Here is a 22,763-nt window from a genome sequence, read left to right as displayed (position 1 = left end):
CTGAATAGTGCACGGTACATCCAAACCGTCATCGAACCCATCGTTCTACCATTCCTAGACCGGCAAGGGAACTTGCTGTTCCAACAGGACAATGCACGTCCGGATGTATCCCGTGCCACCCAATGTGCTCTAGAAGGTGTAAGTCAACTACCCTGGCCAGCAAGATCTCCGGATCTGTCCCCCATTGAGCATGTTTGGGACTGGATGAAGCGTCGTCTCACGCGGTCTGCACGTCCAGCACGAACGCTGGTCCAACTGAGGCGCCAGGTGGAAATGGCATGGCAAGCCGTTCCACAGGACTACATCCAGCATCTCTACGATCGTCTCCATGGGAGAATAGCAGCCTGCATTGCTGCGAAAGGTGGATATACACTGTACTAGTGCCGACATTGTGCATGCTCTGTTGCCTGTGTCTATGTGCCTGTGGTTCTGTCAGTGTGATCATGGGATGTATCTGACCCCAGGAATGTGTCAATAAAGTTTCCCCTTCCTGGGACAATGAATTCACGGTGTTCTTATTTCAATTTCCAGGAGTGTGTATTCAGATGAGGAATTACGAATACAGATTAAAAATTGTTATTCGTGAATAACAATTACAAATATTTATTCTCAATATTATGGATTTATACGAATAAAAACATTCATTCATTCATTTGTGAACACAAAACTTTACTAATAACACGTAAATTTGAAATACAAAGAAAGTTATTGCTCCATTTCACGTTATCTATAAGGAGCGAGCATAAAGTTTCCATTCAGAGGCTGTATAGTCCCGAATCGGTGTGCCAGTCAGGCAAAATCGCTATGAACATTGAGACAATCATCTCAATGACGCACCCGGTTGAAAAAAGCGGTTTGGTAAAACAATGTGTTGTGTTGCCTGAAGGAGTCTGTAACTGGCTGCTGCACATCGTCGTCCGACAGGGATCGTCGATACTTCAAGGGCCTTTTGTAAGGGAGCGAAGGTGTGATAATCGCGTGGAGGGAGATCAGGACTATAGGGTCGGTGTTCAAGTGTCTTCCACCAGCTTTCATCAGATGCAGTAATGCGCTCAAGGAAGGTGTTGCGTCTCGTGTCGAATCGCAACCAGCACGGAACTTGGCACACCATTCTGCAACAGTGATGTCTGTGGTCCGCTGTAAGCCTCCCTTGGTCATGGACACCGATGCGGGAGAACTATTTGTCTTTCTGTCATGGGGAAGACATTGATGCAATAACTGCAGTTTGTGTAGAAAGGTGGAAAAAGGCTTCTAGTAGGCTCTTGACACTTTCTCAGTAGAAAAGCTGCCATTACGTTGCAACATTATGAACTATTTTGTGCACCCAAATCCAGTGTCTGTTCTGGAATTTTTCATTTTCAAAGTACTATATAACTACATACATGCATGTCACATTGAAAAAAATTCCATCTTCTAACGGAAAACTTACTCATAGTTATTACTAAAACGGTTTCGAACGGGTTTCGATGTTCAGCAGCATTCCATAAATGTTTTAGCAGACTTTTGATTTAAAGTGTTTTCATGTTAGGTTTTGGAAACCATGCAGTTCTTGCTTGGTTCACACTTTGAAACATCACAAACATGAACGAATTGCATAATTATATCAAGGAGACATCCCTATCTGTGTGTTAGCAGTCTAAGGAAGGTTCTGAAGATTAGTAGTTTTTGTTGGCTGCACATTTTGCTACTAATGTAGGATTCTCATACATGTTAGCAGGGGTACGGGAAGAAGTACCGGCAGGGCACAGACATTCCAATAGGCACATGTCCATAGTGTCAATGCTAACATATCAACCTAAAGGTATTTTTATGTTTCATTTATTACACTGAAAAGCAAATAAAGCCATACACGTTGCAAAAGTTGATTTTTAACTCTGTAGCACTTTATTAGGCATGTTGGTGTGTCCTTTACAGCTCCCTCACTTGAAATAACTTATACAGCCAGTTGGAGGGAAACCTACACTTCAACACTTACTCTACTGCACAGTGCATCTTGACTTGGCATTTTTGTCATTGTAACAGGTGACAGAGAAGATCGTAGAACCCATGGGGGAATGAACCCCAAGACTCTGTTTTTGCAGTATGAAACTTTACCCACTGAACCACTGACATGCGTTTCTGTGAAAACCATTGATAAGTTATTTCTCAAACAGATACTGTATTAAGCCAAGGGAAGAAACACTAGCTGCAGAATTTGGTACAAGAAGTAAACAAATAAAACACATTGGTACTCTACGTTATTCGTTATTTGTGTAGCAAATAAATGAATCGTCCATTATTTTGTTTGAATTATCTATTTCTTCGCAAAACCATACAAATAGAAATTTATTTGAATAACGCCCATCTCTGCTTGTCATTACATCCTGCACATACCTCCTTCTTCTGGTCATTGTAGGTAATATTATAAATTGTAATCAGTGATACTGCTCAATTTACACCGACAATGTAGAAAGACCAAAGCCTTTTTGTTCATTATAATGAGTTTTCATGCTCATTAACATAAATCTCTTTCACTCATTCTATCCAAACTATGTCCCAATATCAGTGCTGTTTTAACTGGAGGTTGAATGCATGCATTACTTCATCAGCTTTCATTCACGAAAATTTAGAGCCCCACAGCTAAATCAGCAGTGTGTACAGTAACATTCAATATTCGATTATCACTTCACATTTCATTACACATACTTAGTCATATTCAACTGCTGTGGTAATAATGTGTGAATCTTAGGTACACAGTATTCACTTTCTCCACAGAAACATAGAAGATAGTTATTTAAAAAGAAATCCTAACTCTAAATATTACAGTACTTACCAAAGCCCCTTTAGTGACAGTGTAGTGTGAAGGATCTGCATAGATATGATATTTCCCCATTACTTCGCAGAGTCACATACCCGTTGCCCCACACTCCCACCGGCCGGATTGGCTGAGCGATTCTAGGCACTACAGTCTGGAACTGCATGAATCCTGCCTCGGGCATGGATGTTTATGATGTCCTTAGGTTAGTTAGGTTTAAGTAGTTCTAAGTTCTAGGGGACTGATGGCGTCAGAAGTTAAGTCCCATAGTGCTCAGAGCCATTTGAACCACTTGAGCCCACACTCAGTGAGTAAGCACAGTGTGATGCTGAGTGAGGAAATTATTGGGCACCTGCATCTGTGTGCAAAATTAGTGACACCAGTGGTGCTATTCGGCCTGTTTCACTATGTGCAACCAGTGCTCTAGTACCCAAGAATAACATTCCATTTCAAACACTTCACACTACAGTGATCATTCACATTGGTTGATTCCTGATGTTAGTAGATGCAGTTTGTATGTTGTAGTCTACTAAAACATAAATAATACATATATTAATATTTCATCAGAATATCATTAAAACAGTTAAAATCATCTAGATTCCTCAAAAAACACAAATTTTCCCTAATGTAAGATTTTAATAACAAAAAGGTGAAATAAGAGGGTAATGAAAAAAGTTAGACAAAAACTATAATTTTACTCAGAAAATCTTAATATTTCTACAGAAATTCCTGTATATCAATAAAGAGATAAATTACTAAATTTCAAGAAAAATTAAAATTATAAAAATGTAAAACATTCAATGCTAAAAGCTCAATTTGAAACACTCCTCGAATTCATACAATTAATTCAATATGATAAAATTTACTATCTTCATATTCATTCCATCTCACAACTTCTTTTTAAAAAAATCATAAATCATATGCATTCACTAAGTTCAAATAACTGCTTGGGAAATAATTTTAAACTCATTATTAAGCTCCACATAAATTTTTATGCATATTTTGTAGTTTTTTATTCAAATCGAGTTATGCTACAAAAATATTTACATCTAACTCATAATTTTTTTAACAATTCAGTATGTATAATACCATTGACTTTTCAAAATCAGGATTTCCTTTCAATAACAGAAATTATGATTTTATACATATATCTAAATTCATTTATATGGAAATTCTTAAATTTCTTGCTGTAAATTTTTCGTCATCATAAAATGTTATGTTTACAATAAACGTTTTGTTAATAAATGGATGCCACTTTATTCAAATACACAGTTGATCAATTTCATAATTTTTGTGAACTAAATACATTACCTAGAAGAGCTACATTGAGAAATGTTGAATTAATTCAACTTATAACTTATTTTTCTAATAATAGGCAAAATATTCACGATAATACTAGTAGATACAATTCAAAGCAATAACCGAATTCCAAAATTGAAAATGTTTATGATATTTTTAAGAAATTATAAAACTAATCAACTGAAATAAATATTTCTAGTTTCTGCTAATTTCTTTTGCAGCAAAATATAGAGAAACAGTTGATCATTATACAACTTAAAATACATTTATAAGCAGATTACAAACAATAAATTTAGAACAATATCTTAATTTCCTTGATTCAAAATTTTTTTGGCTGCACCAATAATTAAAATTGTGAAAATAGTAAAAGCAAATTTGTAATTAAATTAGATTCTGAAACAATTAAGGAATGTAAATGTCCTACAGAGGACTACATAGTCACAAATAATAATGTTACCAAAAAATATAATAATAATGAAAAAGGCTACATCACAAATATGTTAACTTTAAGCTTGAGGTTCAGACAGCACATTAAATACAATTATTGTCTTACAATTAGCTATTATTAAATATTTGCAACTAAGAGGTTCCCCTTATTTGAAACTATCTAACAAAATAAAGTATAATGTAGATTGTGTTGATGTCAAAAATGATGATGATAAACGTGTTCTATAAGTAATAATGTATACTATAATTTAAAATATAGATGCGGTTAGAAAATATGAAAATATTCTACTTGTTATAGATGAAAACTTTCACCATTTTGATGTCTCTGTTACACTTGAAGACTTCTCTTAAAATGTGACAAACAATGTATCTTTTAATTACTATTCAGGTCATGAAAAATATCAAGTGTATCTGATACTAAACACTAAAATCTAAGGAACATAAACATGTATACTTATAGTGTTTTAAAAATAATCAAAAACCACCAAATTTTCAATAAAAGCTTTATCTTGATATATTTGAAGCAAATTACGAAAGAAACACAAGCAAAATATATTTGTGGTAAGTGTTTTCGACATTTTAACTTTAAGCAGAATTTAAATAGTAAAATACCAGGTGTATTAGCAAATAAGATATTAAACTTCAAGTATGAGAAAAATAATCATATAAGTTTTAAAAATTACCAACATAAATAAAAATTCCATTTCTTATTTCCACTGATTCTGAATGTTTACTCTTCAAAACACATAATTTCAAGCAAATCCAGAAAAATCTTATACATGATATATCAAGGATAGGAACCAAGTGGTTATGTTCTCATAGTAAGTATATAAAAGGACATTAACAACCCATTTATATATAGGGCACCAAACTGTGATAAACAATCGATAGACTGTATGAAAAAGGTTGAGTAAACTGAAGAATCTACTCTGAAACTGAAGCAATAAAACTACAAGGGCTGTGAATAAAGTACATTAGGTTTTGGAATTAAAAATAAATAAAGTATTGGAAATTTTTCTTATTGTATGCAGATGAAAGCCATACTTAAATACTACTTTTCTACATAGTTGCCATTTAAATTAAGGCACTTATCGTAGCGATGGACGGGCTTGGAAATTCCTTCGTCGTAAAATTCGGCCGCCTTCGCCTTCAACCACGTGGTTACCTCTTTTGGGACAGAAAAGTTGATTTTCGTGGATTTCCTGGAAAGAGGCACTACAATAAACTCTCAAAGGTATTGCCAAACTCTGCACAACCTCAGAAGAGCAATACAAAACAAGCGCAAGGGAAAGTTGGCCTCAAAGATCGTGCTGATTCACGACAATGCCTGGGCCCACACAGCAAATGCCACTCGAATCTTTTAAGTGGGAGTTGTTTCCTCATTCGCCGTACAGTCCCGACCTGGCACCGAGCGACTTCTACTTATTCCCAGCAATGAAGAAGTGGTTGGGTATGCAGCATTTTGATGACGACGCACAGGTTCAAGAAGAGGTAACCACGTGGTTGAAGGCGCAGGAGGCCGAATTTTACGATGAAGGAATTTCCAAGCTCGTCCATCGCTATGGTAAGTGCCTTAATTTAAATGGCAACTATGTAGAAAAGTAGTATTTAAGTGTGGCTTTCATCTGTATACAATTAAAAAAATTTCCAATACTTTATTTATTTCTAACTCCAAAGCGTAATGTACTTTGTGGATAGCCCTCGTATTAACACAAGAAGATAAATCAACACACACTAAATCAAAAACATGTTCGTTATGTTGATGTTACTATTCACCAAAAAAACCAAGTAATTCTTCAAGATTATCATTTAATTGGAAAATATATAAACACAGTACTTAATTATTGTAATTTAAAGCTAAATAATTCTAGGTATTGTGCCTGTTATGAGGATAAGATTAACTTTTGTTTGTAAAAGAACTTGGTTATGATGAAAAAAATGTATTTAATACCCAACAATAAAGAAATATATGTCAATTTTCTCAAAAAACAGAAAAGTTGAAAATGAGACTAATTGATACATTAAAATTTCTTCAAGTGCTGACAAACTTTCATCTAATTTGAAAACTGATATAACTAGAACATCAGAAAGTCATTACCAAAAACTCTAATGCATTTATTAATTTAAATTATGATTGTATGGATAACTGGAATGTTTGAAGACATACAACTTCTTTCTTCCCAATAGGCCTGCAGCTCGATATAAGTCGTGTAAAGATATTATGAATTGTCCAAAAAGCTGTTTCTACTTTCAGATGTTTACTTAATCACGACAGGCCTTTTTCAGCACTGCTGCCATCATCAGACGGTTTTACTATATTTTATTTTCTTGGGCAGATGGTAGCCTACTTGTTATGTATGAGATCGACAACCATACATTTATGAAATTCTTAACTTACCCATAACATCACTGGTTAGTCATCCAAGTGTTTTTCTTACGTCTTTTAAAGTTATTTAATGACATAGCTTTCATAGGCTACATTTGTCAGCAGTTATAACTTGAATTTTATTTGTTGTGTGAGACAAATTTTATGTCTGATATTTGACCAACGATGTTATAGGTTTACATCAGAGCAGTTACTCATCGATTTCCCTTAGTTGCCTTGTTGTTTATTTTTATCTGTGTATGTGTTAATGGTTTGGCTTGGCTTATGTCTTTGGTTGTTTATCCATTTTCGATGATTTGAATAAAGTTTTCTATATAGTGTTTATGTTTTACATCTAATTGCTCGTTGAGTATTTATTGTGGATATTTGTTTGCATGTGTGTAGATTTTGACCTCTTACAGAATATTGAGTAAGCGACGTTTAGGTGTTATATGAAAAATTTGGATTGCTTTTTCTACAATTGCCTGCAGTATGTTGTTCTATCTATAGGTGTTGAAAGAAGGTTGATAGGTTTCGTTCAGTGTTTCTAGTGTCTCCTCTGTATCTGATACTAAAGTTCCAGCCTGTCTGACCTATATAGGAGTTATCACACTCTACAATGAATTTTGCATATACCCATATATGAGTACATTGGTAATTTAACTTTATCCCATTCTAATTTTTAATTTTTCTGTAGTGTGGTATATGAGGTGTACATTTGTTTTCTTTAACGTTGTGTTTAGTGTGTTTGAAAAGTTACTTATATATGTGGTTGGTATAAATGTGAATTTTTGTTTGGTTTGCGATTCTTGCTGAAGTGTTGTTTCATTAAATTTTTTTTAATGGTGTGGTATTTTTGTCATATATCTGTTGAACCAATTTTGGGCTTTAACTATTCTGTAGTGCCAAATGTTTTAAAATTTTTATTTCTTTATGTATTGCTTCTTGTTCTAATGGGTGGTTTATTATCCTGTTGTTCATGGTATGAAAGTAAATGTATTATGTGCTTTTGGGTGGCTCGAAGTAGCATGTATATTGTTATCTGTTGTGGTAGGTTTTTGGTATACATCGAATTTGTGTGTATGGCTCTGAGCACTATGGGACTTAACTTCTGAGGTCATCAGTCCCCTAGAACTTAGAACTACTTAAACCTAACTAACCTAAGGACATCAGACACATCCATGCCCGAGACAAGATTCGAGCCTGCGACCGTAGCGGTCGCGCGGTTCCAGACTGTAGCGCCTAGAACCGCTTGGCCACTCTGGCCGGCATTTGTGTGTATTCTCATCATTTTTCTGTTAAGGTCTAGAAAGTTTATTGCTTTGTTGTTTTCTAGTATCATTGTAAATTTCATTTTATGCTGTAGTGTCACACACAACAAATAAAATTCACCCTAATAGTTAAAATAAGTGTATCTACAATTTCAGGCCACATTATATATGATGGTAGTATCTGTTCCCGAAAGAACAGTTACCATGGATGACCATGCAGCTTTGCTAGAAATGAAATGATAATTAAATGGACACCCTAGCTGCAAACAGGCGTTGACGTACTTCATTGGGGACATGTTGAAAATGTGTGCCCCGACCGGGACTCGAACCCGGGATCTCCTGCTTACATGGCAGATGTTCTATCCACCTGAGCCATCGTGGGCACAGAGGATAGTGCGTCTGCAGGGATTTATCCCTTGCACGCTCCCCGTGAGATCCACATTCCCAACATTTCCACACCACTGCATTTGTAGTGCGCCTAATAGATGTTTGCCCATCATACTCATTACTCGTGGCAGATTAATCTACCAAGTCCTGTACAAGTTCGGGCACAGTGTGTGCATTCGCACAAGAAGGTCAATGGCCGGGAAGCCATATTTTAACTATATATGATGGTAGCATCTGTTCCCGAAAGAACAGTTACCGTGGATGACCATGCAGCTTTGCTAGAATTGACATCATATTTTTTCTGTGTAATCTTAATCATATAAAAAGGACAGTTTGTTATGAAGTTTTATGAATTAGCACCAAAATCACCTTTTAACTGTGAAATGTACTTGAATTTACAAAATATATCATAAACCTGCAAATTTGGTGTGTTTAAATTCCACATTTCTTCAGAAAAACAACTTTACCTCCACTTTTAAAATAAAGCTTTTTAATGTTTAACATGATCAAATTAGTGATGAAGCAATCACTTGATTATTTTTATGATGACTTTGAAAAATAAGAAATACATAATATGGCACAATAAAATCTCAAATTTTCCTTGATTACTTACTCTGAATATCTCTATAGTTAGTAATGCACAAAAATATAATGGAGATTTAGGTTTTTTCAGCGTATTTTCTCACTGTCCACACTCATAATTTGATTCACATTTAGCAATTTGTACTCGAAGTTTCATATTTTGTATTGTGGTTCTAGTTTCGTTTGCTAAAGCTTTTTTATTTCAACCCCTTACCCCTTTTTATCAGGATATGTAAAAATAGTATCATTTGTATTTGAACTACATGAAAAACAAATACTTAAATCACTGTCAAACATAAATTCTTCATAGTCTTTAATACAAATGACAAAGGATTTTTTATGAAGGTATTATTTCATATTTCTTACTTTTTACTTAACCATTGTTAATTATATGGATTTCCACATTTATTTTATCAACTAGTGATAATGCCAAATGAAACAAAAACACGATACAACAAATGGTTGTCCAGTTCTAGATAAAACAATATTTCCCTTTAGCATTCTTACAAAATCAAATAGTTTTGTTCTATAGTTATCAATTAATTAATTATTAGAGTTTTCAATATGTTTTGTATCATCTTTCCTTTTTAATAATACTAAAACCTATCCATAATTGAACGTGATTAGGATGAATCCAACCATCACCAACATGAATATTAATTTCAGTATCTTTGTTGTGAAACTTTAGGTTATTTTACATTTTTCATTTATAGGGAATGAAACAAATTGATAGCTTCCAATCTAATTCATCCATTAAGGATAAACTTTTATTAAATCAATTGATTTCTAAAATAACTGACATATTAGCACGATTGAATCAATTTATCGTTTTTCTCAGTTATAAATCTTTCTAAATCTTCAATATTACCAAGATGTGGTGTAAAAAACGCATAATTTGGTTGATAAATTAATGGTGCACCAAATTCAATTCTTCGATTAAATGAAAGAATACTAATTCCCATATGGAACTAATTAAGTTTTTCAATATTCCATCAGGTAAATTAAAATTACTGATAATTAATTCAAACGGAATAATTTTAGGAATACTGTTAGCAATGGTTTCTTTTATTGGTTTCAATAGTGCATTTAATAAATCCTGAAACATATCCGATACTACATTTACCATCTATATTCAACTGAACATCACACTAAATAATAACTCTATTTAGACATTCATCTACTTTAATGTATATATTAGGCTTTTTTGTATTATTAAATTATCATTTCAAATTTTCATGATCAGCGGGTACTACTATTATCCCTCCATCACAATAAATTATCATATTTTTATACTCCATTTGGAGTTGTTTAAAAACTAATCAATGCAATATATTAATATTATTATAACTACTAATCTCCTCTTGAGAACTGATGAAGTACCATGTAACTAAAATAATCTACTCATGTACTGCTAATTAATTATTATGAATTAAATAGACACTTGTTATAATACAAAAATACGAATTTCTGAGAAAAATAAAATAGGAACATGGTAAACTATTACCAAATTCAATTAGATGTACTATAATGGGACCACCTAGTTAGGGAAAAAAATTCATGTTTCATAAATAAATTTTAGCCAAATGTTGGTGAAACTGGGACACAACGAAACATTTAAATGTTTATTCTTGTAGTTGTGATCATTCAAAGTACAAATAATTTCAGAAAATGTGTCAAACTTTGAGCAGAAAAATATCTATTATGCAAAAGTATTGAGAATTTTCGAACATTTATTAAAAATAATGATGAAATTACATCACTGGATGAATGTCAAGATAATATTTCATAATTTTGTTCTTGAAGATCAAGATATAGTCAAGTAATAGATAACTAAAGATAGTCTTGAAGGAATATACACTTTTTATGGAGATCAAACAAACCTATACAATTAGTAGTATATAATTTCAATTAGTTAAACATGTTTAGGCATCATGATACAAATTTAAGTACGTTTGTCATGAATCTGTTGGTGCTGATTTAAATTTAAAAACTTTTAAACAAATGTTTAGTAAATGTGGAGTGATGGTAAGGTTGGATTTGTTGCAATAGACATAACAAGGTTATCTAATGCTGGAAAGTGAAGAGAAATAAATCAACTCTTTGTAACAGCATAAATGTTAAACATTAAAATAAATTTTTGAAAATAAATTATTAATGTCTTTGTTCTAATGAAATGTTAGGAAAATATATTGGAAATGTTAAATAAACAAACTAAACAAAAGAAATCTGAAAAATAAAAGAAGTCTATAATGTGAAAATATCTGGAGCTGAACTGTAAAATAAATCAAGTTACTGGACGTTTACATGATGATGTTTGAAAATTATCGAACATAATAGAGAAATTAGAAAACAGATAATTCCATACCACCAATATTACGATGCAAGAGACCGACACCATCATTTATATGAATGACTCAGCAATAGTTAAAATTTGATAATATATTAATTCAGTCAGATATACAGGATGTTTGAATAAATATTAAGAGGAGAAGACATTAATGCTAAAAATGTAATGTTAAAACATTGTGATAGACTAACAAAAAGTTAGATGCTACAGTACCTAATCTTATGTTAACATTAACTCGTTTTAGAAGAATTACCTGTAAAGAGAAAAAAACTGGGAAACACACGATTTCTTATGAGTAATCTTAGTGACTTCATTATCAATAACCCTAAAACAATTCCATATTAAACAAGATATTTGTACATACATTTTGGAAAAGTGAGGGACTTGGGAAAGGAAAATTGAAAATTAATTAATAAAATACCTTGTAAAGTGCATACATCAAGTCATACTTATTGTTGTCTTGGTAGAAAATTAGAAGAAGATTAAATTGGACTTAAAAATCGTATATCCATGTGATGAAGCATGTAAACATCATGAGTATCATACAAAGATTGTAGTATTTTAGATAATAAATAATTAGAAAAATAATTTCAAGAAACTGCAAATTTGAATAACAACCATTGATTGTATGGCAGAAAACTAGCTTCAGTTTTCGATGTAGATATGATGCCTGAGAAACAAAAACTATGGCTGGGTGCAGCTGTGGCTACTTCAGCTGTCACTTTATTTCGTGTTAAAGAAAATGGTTGGGGTTTATTGATTTGTCAATATTTTATTAAACTTTTATAAATTTTTATAACACAATCAAACAGCGGAATTACCATTTATGTTAACACTTTCAACACTGCCCTCTTTACACCTGGCACGTGGGTGTGAACTGGCATATTTAATGGATGTTTGACATTAGATTGCAAAGAACAGAAAAATTATAGGAATATGGTTCTTGCAACATTTAAAAGGAAGCTTTGCATGAATGTGAGTTTATTTTACAATATAAAATACACATGGGTGTTATAATTTAAAAACAGAAAACACAAAAATATCGTGGATAAAAAAGTTTTGCATGATCTCTCTCTTGAGTAACGCCATTATTACTGTATCTAAATTTAAAACAAAATATCACTAGACTGTTTAACTGCAGGTACCTGTAAACTAGAGTATTTTAATAGTTCAGATGTAGTTAGCCTTTGTGTGAAAATCCTGGAAACACTGTGGGACGCAAAGGCCAACGCCACTGTCCTTGCACTACCATCTACTTTCCTTCCTGATGCGCTTACCCGTATCTTTCTTCCCCCTGTCTGAACATACTCTGCAATACCTTGTAGTATTCACCTTGTCTGCAGTGAGTGGTACCTTCTCTGGAAAGTGCCTTGCAAATGTCCTCTCAATTTGTGAGGATGAAGCGGCTTGTTGCTGAAAAATATTTCCGCCCTTATCAGCCAATTTCTTTCCTACTCTGTGAATAAAGTCTACTAGGGATAAATTCTCCCTAGTCTTCTCTTTATATAAAATAAAACTGTTGACAGTTGACACGATAAACAAGTGGAAAAACAGCTATTACCACCACTTCAAAGTTTTTCGGGCAAACGGATAATAGCTGGAGAACTGATCTGCTCTGTCAACTCCAGCTTTATTCTTATTGTAATAAATAATATCGTCTGGCTTTACAATTTCTGCTATTCCACCTTTGGCCGTCACTTGAACATTAGTGCTGGTAGACTTATGCTTTATGGAAAGACCAAAAACTTCTCATTTTGACTTACACTTCATTGTCAAGAGATGGTGTTTCCTTTGAAAAACAATCTTTTTTTTAATTTTAGTGTTCTGAATATTCGTCGCAAATCTTTCCTGTTTTTCATTATAGTTCCCACTCCAAGAGCTTTTTTTTCCAGAACATGTCCAAAAGAGATGGACTGGTGTAGTACCTATCCACATAAATGCAATGTACTTTGCCAAAGTAGTGTGAACACAACATTTTACAAGACCCTGGATACTATTGTCAACACTGCCTGCACATCCTGTATATACATCACAGTTTAGCATATAACCAGTTGACGAATCGCAGAGAGCATACAGTTTTATTCCATATTTATTGGGTTTGTTTTTCACGTATACTCTGAAGCTTGTTCTACCACGAAAGGCACACATTGCCTCATCTATTGTCAGATTCACGCCTGGACGAAAACTAATTTTGATTTTATTCACAAAGAAATGAAACAAAGGCCTCAATTTGTGGAGTGGGTCGTGCTTTTCTTCGCCTCTGCTAATGAACGTAGCATTTTCACTCAAGTGTAACATCGACAATGTAGCGCAAAATCTTGCGACTCAACAACTTACTCGCAAATCCTGTCTGCGAAAATCAGTCTGTTGACCAATAATCACTGATTTTCGGCAATTTGACGACGCACATATTAAAAATAATACTGAGAGACTAGTAAATCTCTTACAATTTTGCTGCAAACCACTTATGCCAAACAGAGTTTATTTTCAGGCTACCTTTGGGTTTCATTGTCGTAATAATATTACCAGCATACCGATTCGTTTCACTTTTGATAAGCCGAATAATGTCGTCATCAAAGAAATAACTAAAATATCGAGGCTCCTCAGTGGCAATTGAAAAATGCAATACTACGCTGACTACTTTCTGGAAATCCAGCAGTACTGGCTGATTGTCTAGGTCCGACCAACCTTGTTCTTTGTGCTCAGTGGGCCACACACGACCAGGTACCACAGATGGTGACTGATGGTCTGTACCACTGTCTTCATAGAAAAAAATAATGCTAAGATTGGTACTAAAAGGTACTAAATGCAAGTAAAGTAATGAACATTACTCACAATACAAAATGCGGTAATGAACTCTTCACTATGTGAACAATTGAGACATATACATAACTGAATCATCACTTGTACTTTCGTCTGGAGAGTACGAATCCTCCTTGTCAGAATCGTCAATTTCAGATCCTGCATCTTCATAAAGAATATCTAAGATCTCTGACTCCGTCAACTCGCTGCACGATATTTTCACGATAGTAAACACCTGTAAAAGAACTGCAGGTAACTTCGTCTTCGCAGTGCTCACAGCCGCTCCCAGGATGAGATAGCCGATAAGTACTTGCCTCTTGCGGATGAAGAATGAAATACATGCACATTAGTTGACGAAACTGCTTCGGAGACGCGCTAAACGCGCTTACGGAGCCAAATAAAGGCTGGCCCGTATGGTATACGGGCACCGTCGCCAACGTCAGGGCGTCTGCGCCCGTATGGCGTACGGGCACCGTGCTGTAAGTGTTAATATTATAAAATATTATAACAAAAAGATAAATAATATGAGTAGAACTAGTCATTACACGGCAGATCAGTTTAATGAATTAAAAATAAAGTATATTATATACCAATAAATGAAAAAAAATCATCTCTGACTAGAAATGAACAAAACATTCAAAATTTTGAAAATGTATTTTTCCACAAGAAGTTGTTATCGCCAAAAATAAGAATCATTTATGAAATTTACGTGTCATAAAGTTAAAAGATTCCCTTAAAATGCTCCTGTAGATGAAAACACAAATTTATTTCGTGAAATTTAAACTTGTTTCTATTTCATTATTACTGTATGTAAATGGAGGATCATATTTAGTGTCTGAAATGCAAAAACAGAACAGCAATATGTCATCCAAGTACAATAATAACTAAATATGGGAAAAAAAGAACAGAACGTTTTTGTAAATATCCATCAAGAAATAACGAATAAATGACTTAATTCACTGAGAGATAACTTTAAAATTTGTAACTGATTCTTAATGGAAATCTGATATAGTAAAATTGGATTCAGGAAAATCAAAACATAGTTCAGTAAAAAGGGTATAAATGTTATTTTCTGTTGTTGATATAATTTTGGAATTTTTTTGGTGAGTCTCAATAAAAATCAAATACCATAACAATAGGTTTTAAGAAATTTAAAAATTAGCATACCGATAATGGTAAAGAATTTTGCTATAAAGAATTTCAGTAATTGATGGAAATAAATATTAACCATTATTCAACTTTTATTGAATTAAAAGCATGTGTTGTTGAAAGATTTAATTGAACAATAAAAGAAAAATAATGTAGAAAATTTTGTTATTGAAGGCAACTGCAAGTGAAGATTCAATTCAAAATTCATTGATGAATGATGTTATATAATTTATTCAACAATAATCATGCAGCCTGAAATGATAATTAAATGGACACCCTACCTGCAAACAGGCATTGATGTACTTCATTGGGGACATGTTGAAAATGTGTGCCCCGCCCAGAACTCGAACCCAGGGTCTCCTGCTTACATGACAGACGCTCTATCCATCTAAGCCACCACAGGCACAGAGGATAGTGCGTCTGCAGGGATTTATCCCTTGCATGCTCCCCATGAGATCCACATTCCCAACATGTCCACACCACTACATTCGTAGTGCGCCTAATAGATGTTTTGCCCATCATACTCATTACTCGTGGCAGATTAATCTACCAAGTCCCGTACGAGTTCGGGCATAGCGTGTGCATTCGCACAAGAAGGTCAATGGCCGGGAAGCCATATTTTAACTATGATAGTGTAACCTCGTTTAAATGATTAAGTACCAAATGATACAATAGCACACATAATTATGTATGGAAAAAAAATTTAACATATCATGTACAACACAGAACATTAACAGTGAATCTTTGAGGAGATAAAAATATATTTTCAAGAAAGTGTATTTCCACTATTCTATTTTTTATAGATCGTCAAATTCTTTTCTAAATAAATGGATGCTCTACAGAAATGCTCAACAACTGTAATTCACTTAAATAAATCGATGATTTGCATATTCATTTTTTTATAACTTCATTGGATATGATTACCTAAACACAAAACATGGAGAAACATCAAGCACAATAATGAGCATATTTATTTTACCAAACTGGTATTTTAAACTTTTGAGCAGATCGATATAGATTTTTTAATAAGAAAATGTTATTGAGATATAAGGGAATGAAGAAATATAAAAATAAGAAATTCCGTCAAACTGAATTTATCATTTAACAACAAAAATCATCAATTTTTTACAATAGAAACTAACGGTATAGATGAGAAATCTTCCCACCAAATGGCAGCAGGAGAAGTACATAAGACAAAGAACATATGACAGATCGAACAAGGTAGATGACAACAAAGACTAACATGAAGGTTACATAGGAAGGGTTACATAAGAATGGTGGCCACATGGGCTAATATAACCACCAAAATAATCAATCTTTGTCACTGTTTGCTGAGTAAATATTTTGTCTGTCCAATTACTTTATGAATTCATTATATACTTCCACAACTATTTCATATGAAATACGATATTTAATTTTTAGCTTGAAAAATATTTATGTTTTTATATTTTGAGTTTTGCTTGAAATTTCTTGATATATCTGTATATAGATACATCAGAAATTTCTATTGGAATTTTATGATTTTTCTGGTGAAATCACATTTCTTTAAAAATGATTGTTTCTGTCTTTTTTCTACTCTTTTTTTGAAATCTGATTTTTGTGCAAGGTTTTGTTTTTCTATTAATTTTGGTGATTTATAACAATTTTTTCTGATATTTTGACAAAATATTAGTAGGTATAATTTTTATGTTCTAGTTTGCTATTTCCAAATAAATCAGCTTTTAGCTTATAAAGTTAGCACAGGGTGCTGTACAGTTGTTGTACTTGCAGCCAGAGAATCTGTACAGAAAAAGGTGTATATTCAGAGGCTGACTATAGCTGATGGGTGTCATGTAAACATGACCCCAAAGAAGAAATCAAATGGAATAAGATAATGTGAATTTGTGGGGCCTGAAATATGACCTTCCCTTCCTAATCATAATAAGATCCAGAATCATCTTTGAACCAAAAATGTGCACAAAGATCAAATCATCCACATGGAGAACATGCCTCATGAAAACACTGACACAGAATCATGGGAGGAAGGCGATAAGGGCCTATTCACCAGTCACTGAAAAAACCAATCCATAAGTTCACTGCAAATTTTTGTTCATCAGTCATAATAATTTGGGCATGGAGTCGGTCATAAATGACTTTGCGACTATTGTGAATTCTATCCTTAATGAAACAGGCCTCACCTGAGTAAAATACATAAACAGTAAAGTGAGGTTAGACCACATGGTGCTGTAGCATCTATCAGTTCAATGTGTCATGAGCTCTGAAGTCAGCAGGGATTCAGCCACTAATATTTTTTATATTTTTTTCAGTACAATCACATGAGCGTTTCAGAATGCTAGTACCGCTTTTGACCAGCCAGCGACCATCTGCAAAGTGTCAGTGGATAAGAAGGGGCAATGAAGAATATCTGGTATAATCTATAAAATGTGCCAAGTGATTATCTACCAACGATAACAAAACAAACTCGTATATAAGGACACATGCTTCAAGCCATTTCCATTGCACAGTTAAGAGGAAAATGCTGAAAGCCACTACCACCTGTTATAATCTAACCTCATTCCATAACAAATTTTGACTCCAAGAGAAATGCACTGAACTTATTCCACATTGTATGAAATTTATCCTGTGAATGAAAAACAACGTGATCTAACTGTAGGAAATGAAATATACGGTAGCAAGCAAACTTTCATAGCACCATAGAGTATATAGGGTGTTCAAATAAAAATTTGAACACTTTCGATAGGTGGTAGTACTCACAGAAACATGAAAAGTAACTCCAATAATCGTGGTCCAGAAACGCTTACTTTCTCAGGCAGGAAGGGCTGTGCAATGCTTGCTTACTGATATTAGCTAGTCGTTGCATTGGTGCTCCATCAGATGTGTCGTCAGGGCGTTATGATACAGTACGCACAGTACTCTTCCCACCATTAGGTGGTCTGACAAAAATTACAGGTCTAATGTATATAAATTTTGTTAATATGTGTACTGAATAAAGTCAGTGACTTGCACAATGTGTAAATTGTGGACCTGAGAGGTAATGGACGTTCTGATCTCTTTTGAATACAGATGAGGCAAGTATGACAGTAAACGACTGTGGGATACTCGATCCGTAGGTTAATGGAATATCCAATAATGTGCAATTAAGAAGTTTCTATCACTTCAAGCTGGGTTTTTAAAAATACTGTAGCTAATTATTTTCGTTTCTCGAAACATATTTCACTGCCATCAGTCTTTTCTTTATTATGGACTCAGTGTTCCCTTCCTGGCAGACAAATCGAAGCTTACGTCTTTCTTACCAAAACTTAAAATAGCTGCGGAGTGATGCTTGTGAGTACTGGTACTCCAGTGGCGTGAAGACACCCCATTACATGACAGGAATATGGTCGCCATCTTGAACACATTTTAATTAAATTAGTTGAAATTAATTTTACCATTGCTATAGGTCTTCAAGCGTGATAAATGAAAAACATGGAAATCAATGACAATTCTATTCAACAGGAGGTAGGTGTTTTATGTAGAAGGACGTACTCAAACTATCTCCAGAGTGTTCTACAAGCAGTAGGAATACTGGAACTGCTGTTTATAGCACTGAAAATATTTGAACGCCATTCCAACTAATTTAATCTCTAAAGAAACAAGTCACCCTAAAATTCAGTGAATATCTGAATCCATTTCGTTATCAGTTTCATGCGACCTTCATTTACAATTCAGTGCATTTAACTCTTCTCATACACCACACAAACAAATTGATGGTTCATCTTTCTCTCCAGTTGCTTTAAAACATTTCACAGCACATTTCACACAATTTCAGCAATATTTTCAAGTCATTTATAAGCATATAAAAATTTATTTAGTCACGATCGTTTAAACATATTTCAATAAATCACAATACCGGTTTCGGTAGAAATACCACCTTCAGATAGCTTAATCCACTTAAAAAAGGTTTTGTACAGATATATACTGAAATACATGTAAGCGATCATTACTAAATTAATTTTTACACAAACATTTAATGCTCGCATATTTCAATTTTTTTTAACAATGCATTACCAATCTGACGTCAGTGTCACTTATTGCCTACAATCTGCACATGCACAAATACTACTCTTCTTTCAATTTCTATTCCTTCCACAGTGCTTGATTCTTATAACAGAGATATATAAAGCCTAAACGCAAAATCCTAAATGATGAGACATTCAGAGGCAGAGTTATAAATACAAATAAATTTTTTTATACATCCTGCTCTCGCACCTACAAATAACACACGTACATTTCAAACTCATTTTATGTTTCTCCTTTAAAGCAGCTCACTTCGTTTCACTTTGTGTGTGTGTTGGGCGAAGGGGGGGGGGGGGGGCGTAGGGTGTAGCTGCCGTTTACGTGGGAAGTTTGAAATCCTTTCAGCCTTCTGCACGCCTGACTCTACTACATTGCACACGGCGCGGAAAAAGAAATACGAAGGAATTATAGAACGGAACGGTGAGGCTGCTACGAAGAGAATGTTGGGAACGTCCGCTAACAGGAAGGAACATCTCTTCGTGCGAGATAACGAGATTTCTTCACAGGATGGACGTCTGTAATCGGCCTTAGCTCCAGCAGCAGAAACAGTTGGTTCTTGTCTACACTGCCGCACTCCCTCCTCTCAGCACAAATAAAACGCAGTGTTCCGTGCCTCCAAACCAGAAAGAGCGTCGTAACTTGTCCATTACACATAACTTCTGTGTGAACGTTAATTTGTTGGTACAGTAAAGGATCTGGTAAAATATCTGTTTTCTTATAAATCCTTACTCCATTTACGATTTCAGCCACGAATTCTGATTTGGAGAACACAATTGCTGATTTTTTAAACCCAGTACTGTTTTTGACAATTTCATACCATTCCGTGACAAAAAACGGAAGCTGAAGTGTAAATACGTCGTTACGTGTAGAAACCGCGTAAGTGTGTGGTGTACAGTAACCGTGAGGTATCGTAAATAACCGCTTTGGTTTTAAAACTACGTAAGTCATTGACTAGCGGGCTTCTCAACGTTAACAGTGTTTGATCGCTGGAGTATGATGTTTACATCATCTGTTGGTACCGCGAATTTCACTTATTGCGGGAAGCACACTGTTTTGGTTTTGTCTGGTTAAGCTGTGCAGGCGTGTCTCTTCAGACGATAAGGTCGTCAGCGTCAAGAAGAAGAAAAAGTGGTTGGAAATACATGTGTATGTAAGTGTAAAATAAGAAAAACAGCGAGAGTGAAACAAATTACATATGTAGGCTACAGTAACAAATTGGTGCATCCACGAAATTGGAAGTTCCTAGCAAGTTCAGTTTCCTACTTATCCCGTTACTTATTTCTAACTATACATGATTTAATTGTAAATAACTGTTAACTAACTCCAACCTTTTTGTTTCTAATGTCGGAACTGGTGGAATTCGATTCGCAACCAGGATAATCTAAGATATAACTATTTGTTCTTAATCATAGGCGACAGGAAATGCGATAGGGTCTAAACAGTGACAGAATGTGTGTCACTGGTTACTACCGCATTCAGGAATAACAGATTCACATTCAGTGTTGAAGGTAATGATATTGGTGTTTGGAAAACCTGGTTGCTTTCCCTGTTGAAGAAATCTACCCTGTCCGTTCTATCCCACACTGGAACAGTACCTCGAGGAGAGAAAGTATCACAACACAATGATTTTGCTTACTTGAGAGATCCTTTTGGTTAGTCGTGGCTAGCTAATGGATTAATGGTCTTGTACGTCACACGTTCAGACTTCTGAACTGTGATCGCGGCACCATTAGGTTTCCAGCAAAAAGAGTACAGTCCAGTAATCTCCCGATTGATGTCAGAAAATGGAGTGTTCTATAAAGCTAAAGGGATACATGCCTAATGAGGATAAAATTAAAAAGTTTTGAAATACTATGCATGACTGGACTACAATTAACAAGGAGTGAACAGTGAATTTTTGTTTTTATTTTCATTTGAGAAAAATTCAAATTCCAATGTGTGTGAGTTCCTAAAGGACCAAAGCGCTGAGCTCATCGGTACCTAGACTCATGTACTACTTAAACTAACTTAACGCTAAGAACAACACACACACACCCATGCCCGAGGGAAGACTTGAACCTCCAGCGGGAGGGGCCGCGCTGTCCGTGACATAGTGCTTCAAACCGCTCAGCCACTCCTCGTGGATTTCGTTTGAGAAGTAAGTCCCGTGTATCATAGTGAATTAAAATATTTTTCTTGTGGAAAATGGGGCCCAATTTATTTGTATTGTAAATGTTATTACTTTTTATACTCAAATAAAGTAGATACATTTGAGTACGAATTTTATTTTTCTTTACGACAATAATAAAATGTTGTTCGCTTAGTTTTAAAATCCCACAAGTCACAGAGTTTTAAACTTATCTACTGGTACATTTAATAAGTAATTGAAGTTTAAATCATACTTCCATGATATCCTTCGATAAGCATTAATCGTCAGGGGCAAAATGGTTTACAATTAGTTTCTGGTTTATCTAGCAATCATTTTTTTCTATTTTTCTCACAAATTTACATTACCTGACTTACAAGGCTTCAAAAATAACCGTTTCAAATAGAGCTCATCGTTCCCGTCACCACCGATGTGAATAGCTCCAGAATGACTCCGGAATTCTGGGAAATAAATCTGCTGTCACCTTTCTGAAGGCTCCATTTCAGAATTCGTTTGACTAGTCCAGGAAACCATTAGAAAGGTAGTTGACGATGACTAATGAGTATTTAAAATCGTCACCTTCCTAGTATGAGTACATGTCCATTGTCTTAATTACAATGATGAAAAGAACGCCTCAAGTTCACAGTTGCATTCTTTTCTATTTCACTGATGTTTTGATTCCTTTTCATAATTATATCCAAAATCCCATGTCTTCAGCAGAGATAGTGCGACCCAGTTTATTTGTATAGCTATTTCAGCTGTCTTTCTCAGCTGTGTAGAGCTCGGATCTTCGTTCCTCGCTCCTTGGACTCAAACCAAGCTGTGAAATTAAGAGCAGCTGTTCTGGATTGCAAAGCCACTTCAGAGACACAAAGCTGTACCGGAATAACATTGTTTCCTCTGTGGCATAAGCAATTTAAGCACCACACTCCACGTATGACTTAATCTAAACCCTCCGCTTCTGTTAATTATCTGAAACGCCCTTTTGGATGTTTTCAGTTCACTCAAGATTCATTGTGCAACAGTGTACATGGACTACGTGAACTGATTACATTTACAGATCAATAGCACAAACGGTTCTGAGGTGTCAGGTATCGAGCCTTGCTGAAACACACATTTTAGCACTTGGTGTGGTCTTC

The 22,763-nt window shown here is 34.5% G+C and overlaps 1 non-coding gene across 1 annotated transcript; it reads right to left on the bottom strand.

Moving 5' to 3' along the window:
* Nucleotides 1-8,484: 8,484 nt before the first annotated feature.
* Trnat-ugu lies at nucleotides 8,485-8,559 on the bottom strand. The gene has a single exon. It is a non-coding gene; the product is annotated as a tRNA-Thr (tRNA).
* Between the last annotated feature and the right edge of the window lie 14,204 nt (nucleotides 8,560-22,763).

This window comes from Schistocerca piceifrons, chromosome 4 (genome assembly GCF_021461385.2).
Source record: "Schistocerca piceifrons isolate TAMUIC-IGC-003096 chromosome 4, iqSchPice1.1, whole genome shotgun sequence".
Taxonomy (NCBI): domain Eukaryota; kingdom Metazoa; phylum Arthropoda; class Insecta; order Orthoptera; family Acrididae; genus Schistocerca; species Schistocerca piceifrons.
The sequence above is the reverse complement of the archived record's forward strand: the minus strand, read 5'-3'. Positions and strand labels throughout refer to the sequence as shown.